The 20,341-nt window shown below is 33.3% G+C and overlaps 1 pseudogene; it reads left to right on the top strand.

The window, feature by feature from the left end:
• Positions 1-15,167: 15,167 nt before the first annotated feature.
• LOC149568111 (uncharacterized) lies at positions 15,168-16,884 on the top strand (annotated as a pseudogene).
• Positions 16,885-20,341: the final 3,457 nt, after the last annotated feature.

Genomic DNA, 20,341 nt, shown 5'->3' with positions numbered 1-20,341 from the left:
AGAAAAGATCGGCTCACTCCAGTTATAAATGAAGTTTGAACATTGATCATGGCCCACGGCAGTGATTTCAGAGTCAAAGGACAAATATTAAACTTATATATATATATATATATATATAATTGTTTTTAGAGTCCGCACGAGTTAAAATGCAGAGGCAGTCCGGAATAGATGGGGAAATCTTATCAACTAGCACTTGCACCCAAAGGAGCAAGGGGTACGTTGATAGTGACTGAGAGAAGGTGAAAGTATATGTAAGATAATTGTAGGTATTTAATATGATATGAAAGGCATGTAATAAAACAAAATGTAGTTGCATTCATATTCTTAAATTCATATAACAAATATTGAAGAGGAAAAACAAAAATTGAAGATAGCTACATCCATACAATGATTCTTTAATAAGAACCACTTAATACAAAATATTTAAAAATTCAAATAAGTAATTATTTGTTTTATTTTAGAACTTTACATGTTTATAAGTGTTCATTTAATAACCTACAAATCAAAACAAAATAGAATACAAGTATATTTTTTTATTATTAATATCGTACAAACCAAAATAAATTAGAATACAATTTTTTTTATCAACTAAAAATTATGATGAATGATAGTATGTGTATAGACATCGCATAAAGATCACTTTTTTTGGTTTGACATGCATTTTTTTTTTTCCATCAATTAGATTATTAGACATGTGCATATTAAAAAATGGACATGTGAAGATAAAATATTAAAGTATAACGTTTTTAAAATCACATAAATAAACTACAATATTTGTAATTACAAAGTGAGTTATGATTAGGGGATAGAAGTAAAAGAATGATAACAATAGTTATTCAATTTCATTACAAAGAAACATAATAGATGTCGAGAGCGTAATGCACATGGACCCTATAGAATTGCAGTGTTCTTGCACTTATTGACAACAACGGGCTTCGAGGTGCATCCGCTAGAATAGCATATGCAATCAATGACCTATTCAATGATGAAATGTTTTCCCATCCGTCACGGACAACCTCCTTGGTCTTCATGGTGCAATTGGAAACATGAACACTGTGCCTCCTTTGGAGTTTTTAGGAAATCGCATAAATAAACTACAATATTTAAAAGTACAAAGTGAGTTGAGTAGAGGATTCAAGTAACAATATATGGTATCTTTTCACCATACCTATAACAAAATAACTTGTTGCATTAGCGAACAATGATATTTAAATGCGTAAATGTAGCCAATGTAAAGATCAATAAAGTACAGACACACATAGTCATATAAATTAGAGGAAAGTACTACATTTGTTACCTATCCACTCTATAGGGAGAGTTGTTGCAATCGAGACTCTTCCTTTTTTTTGATGATGGTATATGGATTATCATTCATTCTTGCATATCAATCAAAGGAGAATGGTGGCTCTATACACAAGTTGTCGAGTGTTTAACTCTTGATATAGTTGTAAAAGTCAAACCTTGTCGTTCTGTTGTACCAATATCAATTGTTGTTCTTTGAAGTGTCAATCCTTGGGATTTGTGTATGGTGAGTGCCCATGACATAGATAGTGGGATCCGTCTATAATTACCTAAGGTTATAGGCGTTATAGGTAAACTATTTCGGTCACCTTGGTCCCAAGGTGGGCCATTATAATTATCGAATCTGACAACCACATATAGAGGTAGGTCAGGGGGCTTACAACTACATGTGTACACAATATCTACCACCTCCCCAAGTGATCCATTTACAAGGCCCATTTGAATCCAAAGGTTTGTCGTTAACATTGTCCTTTGGCCTTTACATAGCAAGAGTTCTTTTGGAAGTCGATCAACATCGCTATTGAGGTTTGGTTGTAAGTGTTTTTTTACTGCAATACTAAGTGCAACTGGAAAATTGAGTAATTTAAACATTTTTCGATTGTGTAGCTTGACTAAATTGTTTGTAGAGTAAAGGTGCATTGACTAATCAAATGCTCTTTGTTCAAAAACAGATATTGTTTTATTTGTACGTTGCATAAGTAATTCCCAATCTTCTTCAATTGGATCTGCATTTTGCATATTGTACAACACACAACGAAAGTCGATTTGAGCTTGAGTGTCACCTTGTTGGCAGAATATGGTTGTCAATGTGATAACCTTTGTAAATTTATCCCAAAGGTATTTGGCATGTGAGTGAGATGCATATATTGGTTTATCCATGACAGGGGGTGGTTGTGCTAAGTCACCAACAAGAATTATAGATGTACCACCAAAGCATTTTTTTTGTTGATGAGGGAAAGCCTCACGCAATCTACTATCTATTTTCAAAAGCAATTTCGTCCCTACAAAGCTAAATTCGTCAATAAGGAGGTATTTCACATGTCTCATCTCTTCTTGAAAGACTAGTAGTGATTATCCATGCAGTGGGTACATTTCTCTTATTGGTATTCTAAGGGTAGCATGTATGGTTGAGGCGTGTATGTTGAATGTTGCAACTCTTATAGGGACAATAGTAAGGGTTGGACTATTACTTTTAGATGCTAAAACCCAAAGTGCATGTCAGATGCAATGTATCAAGTATGATTTTCCTGTGCCTGCCATTCCTTGTATGATCATATAGAGGAGTTGGTTTGAGGAACTATCATTATAATGTTCTTTTATAGTCGCAAGTGCTAGTTCTTGTTTGGGAGTTAATGGATATAGTGGAGAATGCTCTTGTAATATGGAGTGGTCACCCATTTGGGATGTCTTATTTGTACTTATGAAATGCTCTACAGTGTTCTGCAAGTGGGGAGGTAAAGAACATTCATCCCAATTGTTGATATTATCAAAGTCACATCGATCGAGTATTTCAAGGGCATTCAAGTTCTCACCACCAACAACTCCCACCTGTGATAACATCTCCCATTCATCTAGGGCACTTGTATTTCTTAGATCCACCTCATTTGTATCATTTAAATCCTCTTCAAGGTTAGGATTCGTAATTATCAAGTGGTCTAAATGCTAGACACAGTTGTGTGCTAAAATGTTGTCACACTTCTATGAATCATTACATGTAAGAAAACTCAAGAATGAGCCCTCACAAATCGATCCATAGCTCTCTACTCATAGAGTGCAAGGGTTTGCAATGGAGGCCCTCAGTTTGACCTATTTTTGTGCCCATGCAAGTACACCATGAGATGAGAGATTCAAAGAGGAAAAGCAAGAATGCTAGTCTCCATGATCTTCAAATATGCATGAAAATAAGATCTAATCTATGAAAGCAAAATCTAATCTATAAATGTAATATCTAAGCTAAAAGCCCATGATGGGTGCAAGAGAGAAAAAGACAAGAAAATAGAAGTTCTCCACAAAAAGCTTTTGTATTCAAACTCCTTCAAAAAAATTGGTCTTCAAACCTGCAGCATAACGATAGCATAATCATGGGTCTCTAACATGAGGAGAGGGCTCTCTCTTATAAAGGAAATTATGGAGGTGAGAGGCTTCTCACAACCAATATGGGATAATAGAGTTTGATCCATGTGAGACGAGAAAAGAGGAGTGGTTGAGAAGAAAGTGGTGATCCATGTGAGACAAGATTCCACCAATTAGAAAAGAGGAGTGGTTGAGGAGAAAGTGGAAAGATAAATCCCACTTAGATCACATTTTTAAGTGTAGAGAAATTAAATAAAAAGAATTTATTTTATTTTCTTTTTTCATCAAAAGAGATATTTAAGTGGGATTTTTATTTAATTAAAAGGGAGCAAGTTCTTTTTAATTAAATAGAAGATATTTAATTAAATTAAAAGAGAGGTTTTTCTCTTAATTAATTAAATGTGGATGAACTGTTTAATTAAAAGAGAGGTTTTCTTTTAATTAAATGGGGATTTTATTTTATTTAATTAAAAGAGAAGATTTTCTTTTAATTAAATAAGACTTGGAATAAAATGATCAAACTTAGAAAATGAAATAAATCGAATTTGATCAAGGAAATTGATTTGAATTGATTTAATAAAATATTACAACCCATTGATTCAGAAAATTTGATAAATTGATAAATTGAATAATGGGGGCCCATAGTCTAGGCGATCATTTTTGGGTGCATACAACAGTAGTTATTTGATTGCAGTTATTTTCAATTTGTAACAATGTCATCTTTAGTGAGACCTATATCTATAGCGATGCTATGATAATGCTTGTACAACATTAGCTCACTCCAACCAAAAGTCTCAATTTTTTCAGATTCCTCATCAGGGGTACTATAGAAACAAGGAAAAATGTTGACAATTTCTTTCTGCTTTCTAACCTTCCACTTGCATCCTTTGCAAGTAGATGAAAATGAGAATGATCTAGCAGTTTCAATCAATGATACTAGCTCCATCTCAGTGGGTCATTCTATGTAAGAGTGTATATAACTCACTAGTAATGTATTGTCACCTAGATTTTTGTTAATTCGATGTAAAACTTTACGTCCAACATTTAGTGTTATAAAAGAGCGACTACTAACAACAAGTGGTAGCTTTTGTAGCATATGGCATGTCTCTTATGCTCCAATATCATGATCTGCAATGATCTCAAACATAAATCTACAATATGCTAATAGTGCATGATCTTCCCCCACTTATTGCTTGCATATGCATGATAGCATATTAATACAACTCTCTGATTTCCTTTCTGTCTTTGTTGTGTATTTTTTTATATATTTAAGAACAAGAAACTTCGATACAACTGGTTGGTAATCCATATTGGCCCTCCATATTGAAATCATATCTCAGTTGTGTATATTCAACCTATCATCATTACGAGCTGGAGCATATGTTTTTTTTCTAGACTCATCACAAGCCAATGATGAATTAGCACTTTCTAACCAAGGGGCTTTGTAGCAACACTCTAAAGTATCACCTCATTTCTGTAGGCATGTTGCTTCAATACATTATGTATGTCATTGAACACGATTGATTAATTCCTCATAGTCGACATGCAAGTCTCTAGAGAAGATAGTATTTGTTTCCAACAAGCAAGGATCTTCTTGTAATGATTAATGTTGTGTGTTGTTTCTACAAGACAGAGTGCGGGGATTCCATGCACTCACATATTTGTCAAAGAATTTCCTTCTTGTTCTACCTCTGCATGATTATGCCAATCAAGTTTGTCCATGTCAAGTGCATTGGGAACCCAAATGAATCCATGTATATGTCTCGATCCTCAATGTTACCATTCATATCTGTACCAGTAATCTACCACATGAAAGAGTTTTTCTATTACTTCTTCACAAAATATTGTGAACCTTTCATGCAAGAATAGAGAAGTTGTATGTGGGTTATTAATAATGTTGTTTGTGCATTTTTTGTTGGTTTGAAACATCAATAGAATGCCAGTTGGAAAAAGTCATTGTAATTCAGGCCATTTAGTATTTGTGGCACTAAATGTGAAGAACAAAGTAGGGGTTCCTAGCTGGTTGATCATATTTGTAAGTTCACCACGATGTTCACTCCAATATGTGTGTGTTCCCCTCAAGGAAGATTCCAAGTGCATCAATTCTTCAGCCAATTGAGTGTTGGGCATCTGTTGTATGTGCAAACGAAGGTTTTCAATGGTGGTTAGGATGGAGTCCTCTTAATTTTTCTTGACAAACACAAAAGAGATTCCTTGAGTTCAATGTCGCATCATTAGATTTAGTACAAAATAATGAAACCTTGGGTGGCTGCCAAATCTATTATCATGGTATCTCATTAAGTGCAACACATATTCATGCATCTTAACTTGTTGATAGTGAGGTTGCATTGGTAATGCAACACCATTCAGGAAAAGTGTGGGAAAAGCCATATCCAAAAGTCCTTTAGTATTGTATTCATTTACTGGAGAAGGACCAAGCTCTAGCCAAGAAATAAGTGTGTCATTTGCATTTCAAATTTGCATTGTTTCTTTGATGATATCTAGCTCGTGTCATTTATTTGGTAAGTTAGCCATGAATGATGATGAGTATGCTATGTCATGTTCATTTTCATCCTCACCACATGGAAATCCAAATTCAGTTGAGAGCTCATGTTTATTGTCTACATCAATAGTATGAAGCATGCTTGAAATGTCTATACTTGTATCTAGGAGTTGTTGTAGACATTCATTAGATATTAAAACATCCTTATAGTATGGATCATATTCAATCTTATATTTTAATGTAGCCCAAACACAACCCTTACTTACATAGCAATCATAGTAAGTTCCATGGGTCTGGAGTCTTCAAACTATTAACACATCCAAATTTGAAATTCTACATGGAAGGTACGTCGTTATTGATCTAATGTCTTGTGGAAAGCTAATTGTATGACCATAGTATTTGTATTGCCCACCACAAGCATGAGTTACTTGTACTATTGGATTTACCTGTGGTATGAGCATCTCTTCAACTTGGGTTAGATTTTTTAATGCATCTGGTTGTTTTCTTGGATTCATATTTTTAGATGTTGCAAAGTAGTGTGTTCCTTTTTCATGAGAACATCGAGTGCAAATTACAACACAATTTTTTAAAGATGTGTGCATGCCAACGTAACATTCATCGCACAATTCACAAGTTTGCATGTTTGCCAATTCATCTATCCTAGTGCAAAAGCTTTTAGAAGATTTTGCAAAGTCTATATCACTTTGGGGTACAAGATTGATTGAATTAATAGTTGGTATCTGATTATTTGTTCCTAGATCTATGCCACATGTTTTCTTTTTGTGTCCGCATCGCATATGACATTGAATACTAATTTCTTCTCTGTGGTGAGCATAGTATTCGCAATCTCTTTTATGACGTTGATTCTTTTTATTTTCAATTGTTGACAGTAGTGTCTCACAATTTTGAGAGGAGGAGCTCATTATCTAAAAAAAAACATTAGAGACTTTACGATAAATATTATATTGGAAATACTTCTTTAAAAAAAAAGTGAATAATATCAAAGTCAAAAATAAAAGCATTAATATTTTCAAGTATGTATTGTAAATAGTGGATGTTGCAAGTTAGTAGAAGCATCATTTTTAGTTTCAAACACCAAACATTTAATTCACAAAGAGTATATCATTAAGAAACAAGTTTTTGCTAAAGTTATCATTAGATTGAACTAAATACAAGCACAAACATTTGAAATCAACCACCAATATTCTCATTGGCTAAAGATACAAAAAGATTGTGATATTGCTATCAGGATTTAACTGTGTGATTTTTGAGTCAAACTCATTGACCCATGTTTCATGAGTAGTGATTCAACATGAATCCATCTTTCATGAGAATAAATGGAGCACTTAGGACTCATTAGATCTAGGTGATGCTCACAGGGGTGAAGTACCAGGACTTCCCGAGAGGTCACCCATCCCAGTACTACTCCAACCTGAGTGCGCTTAACTACAGAATTTTCTCCATGGTTAAACCCAAAGCTTGCAACCCCATTTTCAAAACCTTCACCAAGTGTTGTGCCTTATGAACCATTCATTAGAAAGCCCCTTAAGCTCATCAATTGATAAGTAGGAGATAATTTCCACAGCAAGTCAAATTGTGATATTGCTATCAGGATTTAACTATGTGATTTTTGAGTCAAACTCATTGACCCATGTTTCATGAGTAGTGATTCAACATGAATCCATCTCTCATGAGAATAAATTGAGCACGTAATACTCATTAGATCTAGGTGATGCTCATAGGGGTGAACCACCGGGACTTCCCGGGAGGTCACCAATCCCAGTACTACTCCAACCTAAGTGCGCTTAACTACGGAGTTTTCTCCATGGTTAAACCCAAAGCTTGCAACCCCATTTGCAAAACCTTCACCAAGTGTTGTGCCTTATGAACCATTCATTAGAAAGCCCCTTAAGCTCATCAATTGATGAGTAGGAGATAATTTCCATAGCAAGTTAAATTGTGATATTGCTATCAGGATTTAACTATGTATTTTTGAGTCAAACTCATTGACCCATGTTTCATGAGTAGTGATTCAACATGAATCCATCTCTCATGAGAATAAATGGAACACTTAGCACTCATTGGATCTAGGTGATGCTCACAGGGGTGAAGCAGCAAGACTTCCCGGGAGGTCACCCATCCTAGTACTACTCCAGCCTAAGCGTGCTTAACTACTAAGTTTTCTCCATGGTTAAACCCAGAGCTTGCAACGCCATTTGCAAAACCTTCACCAAGTAATCACTCAGATTGATAACTTTGAAAAAAATTTGTGTGGAGGTAATCACTCATTAACATTTATTCCCTTATAATGGACTTAATGCAATCATAAGCAGTTAATTTACCAAATATATGTTAGTATCATATCTTGGTACGTAGCATGAATGTTGGGAGTACTAAATACAATCAGAAACATTTAAATTCACCAAAATAGTGTACTTCTCATATGTTGATATATAGCATCAACATTGGGAGTACAATTATGTACTTGTTTTATTAGAGTAGAAGCAATACAGATAAATTCAAGCACTTGTGTCTTCCATATCATCAATTTTATTGATCAAGGAAGCATTTTCTCCTTCAAGCTATAGAGTGTCAACTTTGGTGATTGTCGACTTCAAATGACCTTGACCAATATTTGAGTCATATAGAACTAAGATAGTGAAGAGGAACTCTTTGAAACATCCTTGTTTGATTATCATGTCTACATCAGTCTTTGAATCATGATCGAACTAGAGCATGTATAACTCATTTGGCTAACATACCCAAAAGGTAGTTTGCAGGTTCATCAAAAGCAACAACCCAAAGTGTGCATGTATGATCTGTTAGCTTTAGCTGAAGTATGTACTTGTAAATACAATCTGCAAATTTCTTTATGCACTTTGCACAAATCCATGTTTCATCAACATTTTTAACAACTTTTTTCTTGCATTATTTTCCATTCAAGCAAAGGGGGCAAGATGGAAAGTAAACCAAACTCATTTTAATGAATTGAATTGTTGCCTTCACAATGTACTGAAAAGGTTGGGAGATGTTCATGGTTTTTTCCTCAATCTCAACAATTGCTTTCCTTGGAATTTGTAGAGGCACATCTATAGCTCATGTTGTTGATGTTAAAATATCCCTCCCATTAGCATCAAACCATAACCTCAGTTTTGTTGTCTTTGTTATGTCTAGGTTTATGAAGAATTGAGTACTAGCCAAAGTGCTTATGACCTTTCCATAATATTTAGTGGCTTTTCTAGTTTTAATTGCAAGAACAACAACATCGTATAAATGGTACATTTCTTGGAGTCGTGTCCCCTTGTTGTGAGTAATTAGTCCCCATAAAGTTACATTTATAGTAGATGAAGATATATCCATCAATTGGACACTTCTTAGAACTTTTGTCTCATCAAACCTTCTTATTGTGGTACATGGATCCACACAAACAACTATGTCGATAACATCAACAAGGTAGTCCTTGGTCACGTGCACAATTTCATCAAGAGGGGTGAAAGTAAATTGATGTTTTGGAATTGACAAATCATAGTCTAAGAAAGAAACCTTCGAGTTGTCTTCCAAACAAATTTCAAGTTGGCTATTAAGTTTGTTGTAGAGCTTATTTGTTGTCTTGATGATACCACCTGCTATTGTATATATAGAACCTACTTGGATATTATGTAATGAAGATCTACAATTTTTTTGAAGCAAGTGATATGTACCTCATTTTTGTTACAATCTATAATATCAAAGGAGAAGACTTTACCTTCTCCGTATTGGGTCTTGAATGGGTGGATCTCTTTTTTGGTTGTAACGTGACCCCTTATTAGCCACCTTGTTTGATATGGGTTCAAGTTTTTAATCGAAGTAATAGTAGGGAGGATTTCTTTATTCTTTAATGAAGATGATATCACAAGCACCACTCTATGGGTATGTAGTTGTGAATCATCACTATTTTTGAGCACATCCATTGATGTAGAACCCAAGATTGGTGCATGTAATTCTAGGCCTTGGTCCTTGCATATGTAGATGGGTTGACCAATGATATCATGATTCAAACAAATGATGTCTATATGAGAAACAAAAATCCACTTGCATGAGCACATTGAGTTTAACTATTATGCATTGTAACATATCATGAAAGGTTGATTTAAAACATGTTGTTGTATTCATATCTAGAAATTATTGGATCAATTTATAAAACTACATACCTAGATTTGCAAATAGTAGGGTAACGATACCCTTTAAGTAACATTATATACCCCTTTATGATTTCTCTTGCAACAATGCAATCATTATATTTCTTTGGAATGGTTTCTTTTTTTTTGGAAACACCATCAAAGAGGTCCATTCTATATCGAGGTGTCACCTTGCAATTCGCACCCAACTCAACAATGTCTATGACTTGGAGATGTGTTGCAATTGTAGGTTCCCATCATCAATCATTGTAATTGCAGATTCAGTTAAGGGAGCCATTTAATATAGTGGAAGGAGGTAATCTAGATCTATAAATGAGAAACCACATTGATTAAATTTTCCGTCTTGCAAATATATGACATTACTTTGTACCATACAAATTAAATATTAGAGATGATACTATACTTATTAAACATTAAAATCAAGTCATGTCTTACTTAGCATCTTACTTAGCTATCAAAACTTAAAAAGGTTCACGTCAATTCAAAACACCATTACCTATTTATCCATGACAAAATCAATCCAAAAGAGTACTAAAACAAAACCAAAACATTACATAGATATCTATCAATAAATTTCTCAATTATATGGATGTTATTGAGAATAAGAGTAGCAATGCCCCTATGTTATTGGATTGGTCACTTCCCTCAATCAACCAAACGGGTTTGACTGCAAACAGTATTCTTGAGTTTTCAACTGGAGTTGTGCTTAGTTGCATTAACATATTATAATATGCCAAGGCATCATGCTCAGTGCTCTAGTCTATCCAAGATACCGATGTAATGTAGATGGAAGCAAAAGTTTAAAGGTATATTGACTAATCGAATGAGCTATGTTCAAAAGGTTATAGTTGTTATCGGTATAGTCCTGGGTCAACTCTAAGAAGCTAGAAGCTCACCTTAATGAAAGGGTTCATATGAGCACCATCTCTAACACAATAACAAGCTTTACTAGAAGCAGTGGACAAACCATTCATGCAAATTGCCATTTTGTTTGCATAGGAAAGAAGGTGGGTTCATCTTGGATTAAGCTTACAAGTTTTTGGAGTCCTTGGATGAACATGGCCATATTAAGGTGGATAGCTCTATGAGATTAGATTTGTTGAAGACTCTCTTTTTAATAAAATATTTGGATTGAATATTGCAAAATATAATTAATATAACAAATTACATCTAGATATGTTTTAAAGCTTTCTTAAGTTTACTTTAAATTACATAGATATAATCAAAACTATATATATAGAATATTATTATATAATGTTTCGATCACTATAATATTTAAATACCTATATTATATTTATCAAGAAAGCATTTATATCTAGAAAATAAATAATTTCTAATATGAATGTGAGCATTAATTTAAAAATAAATAAATTATATTTTATATTTGATTATTTTTCTAGTAAGTAATAGAATTGTACTTTATCATTATAATAATTGCAATGTTAAAAAGAAAAGAAATGAAAAAAAATTAATAAAGAAAGAGGGGAAAAAATACTCATTGAAGAGGTTGAACCCATTGGAGGCAAAAAGAAACATAATCGATAAACTTGATCTCTACAATTACTTTCTTGAATTTTGAATGCCTGTAGACGATGGTCTAATTTGGTTGAGCGTAGTTGTCAGTACAGTCGAAGTGTAACACAGGATAGCTTCTTGTCTGTGTTTCCACCAATAGCACAATTTGCTAATTTATGTTTTTGCCCTTGCTCATTGGTTCATGAACTTTTTTCATAGTTGAACAACATGAATTTAGACTTATGTAGACATAAGTAGTGTGTTGATATTTTGGCCATGACTTAGATTCAAAGAAAAAATACTTTTCCAAATATCACATTATCTTTATGTTGAAGTCTTTGAACAGAATTAGAGGCTACAATGAAGGTAGTAATTTGAGGTGTGTAATATGGTGGGCATGAAAGAGAGAGATAATAAACAACAATAGAAACAGATATAAAAAAATAGAAATAAGATACATAGAACAGAGGATCTTGTTGCATTATGTTATGGATCAAGGAAAACTTATTTACTCGAACAAGAAGAAGACAACATCCCTAAAAATTTGTTGAACATATTAACAACAAATTATTTCATGATGGACATGTAACTAAAAGAGTCTGGGAACAAATTGACTACTAATGATAGCAATTTGAAAGATGAAAGAGGCATATGTAATGCCTTAGCAATTCAATTTAACTTATTCTAACCCTCCCCTTCAACTAATTTTTGATTCATAGCTAATATATCTTTACATTGGTACTAATTTTATCTTACCCTATGGCTTCACGAATAAATTAGACATATATCTTTACACAATTCTCTTTCATATATAACAATGCACATGAAAAGAAAAAGAATCTACTATTTCAAAACAATGCAAATATAAGACTTTTTGTTTTTTATTTTCATTTTTCCAAATTATTAGTCCCAACTTAACATCACTTAAATGCCTTAGCAAAATAAATTTAAGGAAGGGATCTTTCCTTAACTTCCACGCATCCTTCCACTACTAAGTTTTAGTTTATAAATAAGGTGGAATATAATTAAGGAAGGAATATATTCTACAAGTAAATAAATCCTTTCAAATACAACAAAAAGCATGAGTGAGGCCCTCTAATGGAATGTAGTTAGAAGGATGATGTTCACTGAATAAAAATAATAATAAGAGATGTAACCATGCAGCCACAAATATTAATGACTATCCAACAATGCCAAAAGGACTAGTTAATACTTGACTAGTAATAGGAAGTATTTGGATTATATCCATTGATTGTGAAAAGGCAGACTATATCGATTCTCAGAGGAATTTATTTGGGTATAATAATGGCAGAAAATTGAGTTACATGTATCACAAAATAAGCCAATGGGGCCCAGCAAAGAACATGTTGGGAGGCACAATGCACTTATGATAGAGACAAAGATATACATATATTTAACAAATTGATTTGATTTGATTAACTTGTAGATTTTTGGTGTAATAAAATATTGATAGAATCAATGCCCAAATTCACATAAAAAACTTCTGAAAGCAGGAAGGAAATTAATCCTTAGTTTACCATCATTTAGCCCCAATATAATTTGACTAAGAAATATGTGGAAAGGGTAAAAGAAACGGTTATAAACTAAGGCCTTGACCAGTGTAATTATTGTGAGAGACATGAGTTTAGATTGTCTATTACATCGTTCAATATGCATTACCAAGATGCCTCTATCAGCAACTAGCATATTTGAAGAGGTTAATTAGCTAGTAAAGATGTAAATCTTAAACAGAGATGGCTCTAAAGCTACTATGCAAACTAGAATGAGGAAACACAAAAAGATGAAGAGTTTACATAAATAATGCATGAAACATTGAAAGAATAAGGAAGCCTACATGAAATACATGCACTTTTAAGGAAAGGAGGTAAGAAGAATTCCAAAACCTAAACATGAATATATGCAAAAAATCTAGGAATATACCTTTGATTGATGAAAAAATATGATAAGACGAATCACAAAGACCCATGTAATTGTTCCCATTTTTTATGGTTGTTGACTATTTCCTCTCTATTATGTCATTACTATCATTCACTCCATTTTTGTCCCTCCTGCAATGTTATTTCCGTAGTCATAGGCGATGATCATAGATTCCCCAAGTTTCTACATGTTGCAGAAAGCTACTTTTTTAAATTTGCAACTTCTTGTTAGAAGCTTCAAGTGATCAAAGACAATCTTACCATCTTGTCTCTATACTTGAAGTCTTATAGTTTTCCAAGATCTTTCATTTCAAATGCATTTGACATATTTTCCTTTGATTTTATCAATCAAATCTACTACTTCTTGTTATGATGATGTCATCCACATACATGAAACAAAAACAACATTTTCATCATTTGTAACATACATATTTGGATCTTTATATTTTTTGATATAGCTTTGTTGAAAGAATAATTTATCACTCTCTTCATACTGTGCCCTTGCTGCCTATTTGAAGCCATATAATGCTTTCTTTAACTTGCTTGCCAAAAAATTTCTTTTTTCTTCTCTACAAATCCTAGCTCCTAAATGGTAGATTGCAATTTGACAATTTTTTTATTATTGTTTTCAAATGTTGTAGTACACTGATCACTTTTAGTTCACAATCTTACTGCATATTAATTTGAGTTTTGGACTTTTTTAATACTATCATCTTATTGTGTTACAACATTTAATTGATGGTTGTCAAAGATTAAAGAGCACAAATCTTCCTACCACACAAACGTTAGTGACAATGCTCTAAAGTCTATATCAAAACTGCATAAACTTAAAAACCTTGAAATCTAAGGTTGATTTGGTATTCCAACTGCTACTCTATCAGCAATTGCTTTAGGATGCAAGTGTATTGCTGAAATAGAAGTAAAAAAGTTTGTATCTTGTTTTCTGCATTAATAGTTTTTTGAGAATTACTAATGACAAGAAACTGTATCTTGTGTCTATTGTTTTGATTCTATGAACATCTGGAAAATGAAAATATGAATACAGAGAGACCTTGAAGAATGACCATGCACTAGCAAGGAGAAAATGCTCTATATAAATCAATGAAGACTTACTCCATGGATATTCAAAATATATAACATATATGACATACACACCACTATATTAAAAAATATACATCAAGTACAATAGTTTGTTATACATGTAAGTAATGTAATTTGAAGTTGTATACAAAATATACTTCATGGTTATACTCTTGTCAATTGGATATATTTATCCATGGCCAATTACTCCAAGCAACACAAAAAGGTGTACACTCGATCACAATTTCAAAGTTGTCTACAAAATAGGGCTCATTTCAGCAACCTCTGTTTGCCCAACAACATGTATAGGTGGCCACTTTAGCACAAAAGTACAAAAAGGAAGACACTCGATCAACACTATGTCTAGGTGGTCACTTTAGCACAAAAGTACCAAAAGGCAGATACTCAATCATGCATACTAGTGTACTATATTAGTTAAGTTATATTCGTAGGTATAATTCTATACACTACACATTATTGAGGTAATTTTGAAATGCAATTTTGATACTAGGAGCACAACCAAGAGCATAGTAATCATCTATATACATGTCACATAGGAAGTTACAATAACTAGTTAACATGTCACACGTCGCATGGAACTCGAGGACTCTTGCCTCCATCAGAGTTACAGTGGTATCTTTCATAGACTAGATTGTGGAGCATGTTGCCTTGGCATGTTCTAGTATGTTAATGCAACTAAGTGCAACTCTAGTTGAAAAATTTGAAATAATGTTCGTAGGAAAACCCGTCTTGTTGATTGAGGGTGGTGATTGATTCGGTAACATAGGGGGGGAATTGCTACTATTAATCTCAATAACATCCATGGAAGTGAGTGTATTTTCCATAGCTAACTAAAAACATTCAATAAAATATTAGAGTTCCATGAATGTGTATTTAACATGATGCAAAAAATTTGATTTCTAATTCTAGATTCGAGTAACCGACAAATCTGTCAAACGTAACAAAGTTCTAAGTCCAATAATATGATATTCTAGATATATTTCATAATAAAAGAGAGTAAAATCATTGACAAGGGAGCTGTTAACTGTGATAGGAAGACAAGCCAAAGGTTGAGACAATGATATCTGACTAAGACAATCAATAAATTATCAAAGTTTAACCTACTGCAAGGTATATGAAACTACAGAGGGAAAAAATGGCTTTCTACACCTGCTGCAGGAAAAGGCTTAGGAAACTCATGAAACATGGCAATGCGCAAATTCTTCTTAGTTCCTGGACAACTTAAGTAAGGATTGGATTACAATTCAAGCTTGTTGATAAGCTCAACCTCTAGGAAAATTAGTGCATACCCAATGTATTGAGCTTGCAGATGGGTAGTTTCTTTCACACCAATCCAGACAATCTGGCATAGTATCCAAAACTTGTTCTTAGCCTGGGTGGTGGGCTTGATGGTCAACTCGGAGTAGGTGGCATGGAAAAGCATGCAGGTGAAATAATTTCACTTGAACAAAAAATGGGGTATTTTAACACAAACATGATCAAACCTGTTATTATCTTTCCCGGAATGAATCATGCACAATTCAGTCATGGAATTCCTAATAAAGAAAGGGGTGATATAGATGCTAATCATATTTCACTTGAAGATGCTAGAGCTCAAGCAATAAAACGTATTTCATCCTTTCTTACACTGCATGTTAAAGCCGAGGATGAAACAAGGCAACTAGCTCTTGGAAATCTAAGTATATGTGTGAAGAGAACACATGTACTCTATAAGACATTGGAAGCAGTGGTAAATCAGGAAAGGAAAGCTAAAATTTGGAAACTTCAAGTTGCAGGTATACAAGAGCTCAAAGAAGATAATGTAGTTGTGATCAAACATAATTACATGGATAATTTTGTGTACTCCAAACCATGGATTAATGCAAAAGCAAAACACATATTTGTGCAATTATACTCTGCTCCTACTGATAAATTTGGCATTATGAAGAACATATGGATCAAAATGAACAGTTGTGATGCTATTCATGAATTAATTGGGAAGTCTAATAAGCCATCAAAAATTATGTGTGCTATAGATATTAAAATTGAGACATTCAATGAGGCACTATCTTTAACACCAGAGGCATCCCAGAGTAAATTTTTTGAATTTGGAAAGAAATTAAGGTTCATAGAGGACTGTATTGTGATGACATCGAGACAAGATTGGGTTAATAGTGATGTTACCATGAAGCATGGGAAAATGGAGGCTACACATTGTGGTGAAACTAAGAAAATAGGGGTGGAAACCCAAGTTAGAGACTATCCAAGAAAAGGAGAATTGTTGGAGATTCAATAAATTGCTTGTTCTCAACAATGCCATCAAAAATCTCAATTTGTTTCACAAGTTTTTCAGCTTTCATTTCGTTTCAACAAGATTTACACTTGTAATGCTATAGGCTTTTTGTTTTTAGGCAAGGGAGCTACCATAATTTTCTGTGCTAGTGACAAAAATTAAAACATAGAAACATATAAAACCAAAATGAACCGTAATATTTAAAAATTAGCCACGAAGCTGGCATCAAAACTAAATAAAATTTGTTCTAGATATATGAACCGTAGCCACAGGAAATAAACACATAAACAAATGCCATGGTCCAAAGATGTACATAGTGTGTTTGTGAAATTTGCTAGGGTTTGAAGGTTTAATCTCTATGTAAAACTTAAAAATTTGTTCTAGATTCCTGAAGTTACCTAGACGATAAAGACAACTCACAAACAACTCTAATTCTCAAGATTCTAGCTCCTATTCAAAATGTTTACACTGTTCACGGATATCTCCACCACCATTCTCAGAGGTTATTTATAGAAGGGTTAAATAGTTAGTGAAGTGATTAGATTCTACAGATCATCAAAAGATATGTTAAGATCTGTAAAGATCTACAGATATAAGATTTCCAAATTAATATGGTCGGTAAAAAAGATTTAGAAGGAGATATGCATTTATTTGATTACTAGCTGAAATGGGAGACAAAAATTGTGATTAGAAAGTCCCCAATTACCAAGATTGCTAGTTGTGCTAGTTTAGACAAACCACAAATGGTATATGATAGCAGAATGTATGAATGGACAAGTTTTCCCTGAAATGCCCGCTTATAATAGCCTATCGACTAATTATTAGGAATTCATTGAGATCATTATTGAAAGCAGAAGCATTGATTGACCTAACTCACCTCACCAACAAGAGTTATCCTTTCCGAGCTGGCGTCACTATGCAGTAAGGAGGAGTCACTAGATACTAAATTTGATGGATGGGCAGTACGCCCCTACTTGTGAGGTCTATGGCTTAAATTTGATGGTTGCACAACACAAACTTTATCACATGGATGGGATTTTTTCTTAATGGTAATAATAATAATAAAGAGGGTATAATAAAATATTAAATATCTCCATAGAATGATGATACATGTGGGAATATTTGAATAAGTGTGAGGTGAGAAAAAAAATATTGTGTAAATAAATGAGCTTAAATAGTGGTGTGATAAGGAGAATTAGGATATTGGGAGACAAAATATGGTGCACCTAGATTATAAAAATTTAAAATGGGTCCCAAATATTTGGATTGATGAGATACTTATGTCGACTAATGTTTTCCAAAATAGAAAAAACTAGATAATGTTTTGAAAATTTTCCAATCTAGAAAATAGATCAAATACAAAGGAAGGGAGACCTATGATGACCCCCCAGGACAACTCGCTTCGCCTTAAGCATAAGTCACAAACCAATAAATCAAGGTGATACTAAAGGCTTAGTGAATATTTTGCCAACCTAATATTAAGTAGATAAGAAATCTAAGGAAAGAACACCCTAATGAATAAGTTTTTCAATAATAGTCATGTATATCTCAATATATTTTATCCTCTAATGCCCCTTTAGAAAGTAAAAGTTATGAATGAAAATTTGGTTATCACATAAAAGACTAGTAAGATCATAAGCAATTGAAGTTGTTTTTGGCCACCAAGCATTCCACCTTAAAACTTAACCTATGTGAATGATAATTTAAATAGTAGAAATTGATAATGAGATCCTCTCAAAAAATCAAACAACCAAGAGAATGTGAACCTACACACAAGAAAGAAGGAAAAATATTACGGCTGTTTGAAAGGCTTGCCTTGGTCAAAACCCCATTTTGTTGCTTCCACCTCCATGGATGACCAAAAGAGATATGTATATAGACATGATATGATAATTGGTGATGGATAACCAAATTGAAAATGAAATAGACGTTTATGCCAATGCTAGAAATGTAGAGAGAATAGATAGACAAATATACAATGATATGCTCGAGACAATAAAAAAATATGTAAGTAAGTTGAGGATGATAGGAAACTCCCCAAAAGCCAAGGAGAGTGTGGACACAATACTTGAAAGCTTAACATATGAGCTTGAGCACCTACTAAAATATACAACCTTTAACAATAATGGATTTTTGGAGTGCAAGATGGCTATGAAGATGAGAGAAAATGGAGTTAAATAAACTAGAGTGAATAAATCCTAAAAGTGAGTGTTGAAGAGCTTAAGTTAAAATGAATAGAGAGCCAAATATCCTCCCTCAAGAGATTTTATCTTGAATCTAGGTTAAACCCATGCATGAGGCCATAATTTTGGGTGTTACAAACTATATGGTGACAGGTTCATAATTTTCAAATGACTCTTTGCACGTCTATATATTTGTGAATGCTAGAACATTGTAGAGGCATCTTCATTGTGCATACATGTCTAAGGTTTCCAAGGGTCACTTATGTAGATTTTTTGCTAAGGTTTGACTTGGAAAATGATAAGGAGCTATGAATGTGAAATTTTTTGTCTTAGGGGAGCTTGATGCACAAATGACCCACCCATGATTCTGTAAATTTTAAGCCATTACGACATGATAGTCTTCACAACACTAGTTTCTAATGGCATCTTAACATTCAAATGTCCTTTTCAGCATTTTCCCACTTATCACCTACCCAAGATGATGGAAATAGCTCAAAGATTATTTTCATTGGCTTGATGAAACTTTCTTTCAATACCCTTATCTCATTTTCAAACCCATCTTTTTAATATACAATCTCTCTAGCATTTTTCCTCAACCTCTTGCGCTCTCTTGGTTTTCATGGTTCTTAAGAACTCTCTCTAACTCACATAACTTTCTACAACTTTCTAGAGCAATCTTAATCTCTTACTGTAGTATTTGTAACTCTCTTAGTTTCCTAAGTATTTTTGATAATATATTGCTTTTCCCTTTAATTATCTTGGTATTCATCACATCCTTAAAGGATTTACATGTTTATCTTTGAGTTTTGTCTATTTGCATTTTTTTATTTTATATGTCTATTTACTAGCTATTGTGGAGGTGGAAACACTAAAGTTATGGACTTGACTGAGACAAGTCCTCAAAAAGTTCCAACTTTCTCCCTCTTCTTTGTATGTGTAGGTTTATTGGATACATTCAATTGCACAAAGGTTTTTGTGTTATTATTTATTTTAATATTTATCATTAATTATTTATGTTTTGTTATTTATTTCGTTATTTCACCTAAATGCTATTAGATTCCTCACTTTTGGGTTTTGCGGGTTAGTTGAAGTGTAGAGTTGGTTCTCACATTCTTTTCTTGTGTCTCTATTCATGGTCCATCTGAAATTATAACACACCACATAGGTGTTTTTCCATCATGTTATTATCCTTAGACACATTGTTGTTGGTGGCCAAGATGCTCAAACGTAGACCAAAACTCTCTATCATCTCCAGTTTCTATTTTCCAAATCATAAA

This window comes from Cupressus sempervirens, chromosome 3 (genome assembly GCF_028749045.1).
Source record: "Cupressus sempervirens isolate cs-2001-9-10 chromosome 3, ASM2874904v1, whole genome shotgun sequence".
Lineage (NCBI taxonomy): Eukaryota > Viridiplantae > Streptophyta > Pinopsida > Cupressales > Cupressaceae > Cupressus > Cupressus sempervirens.
Note: the sequence above shows the minus strand (reverse complement) of the source record. Positions and strands in the feature narration are given on the sequence as shown.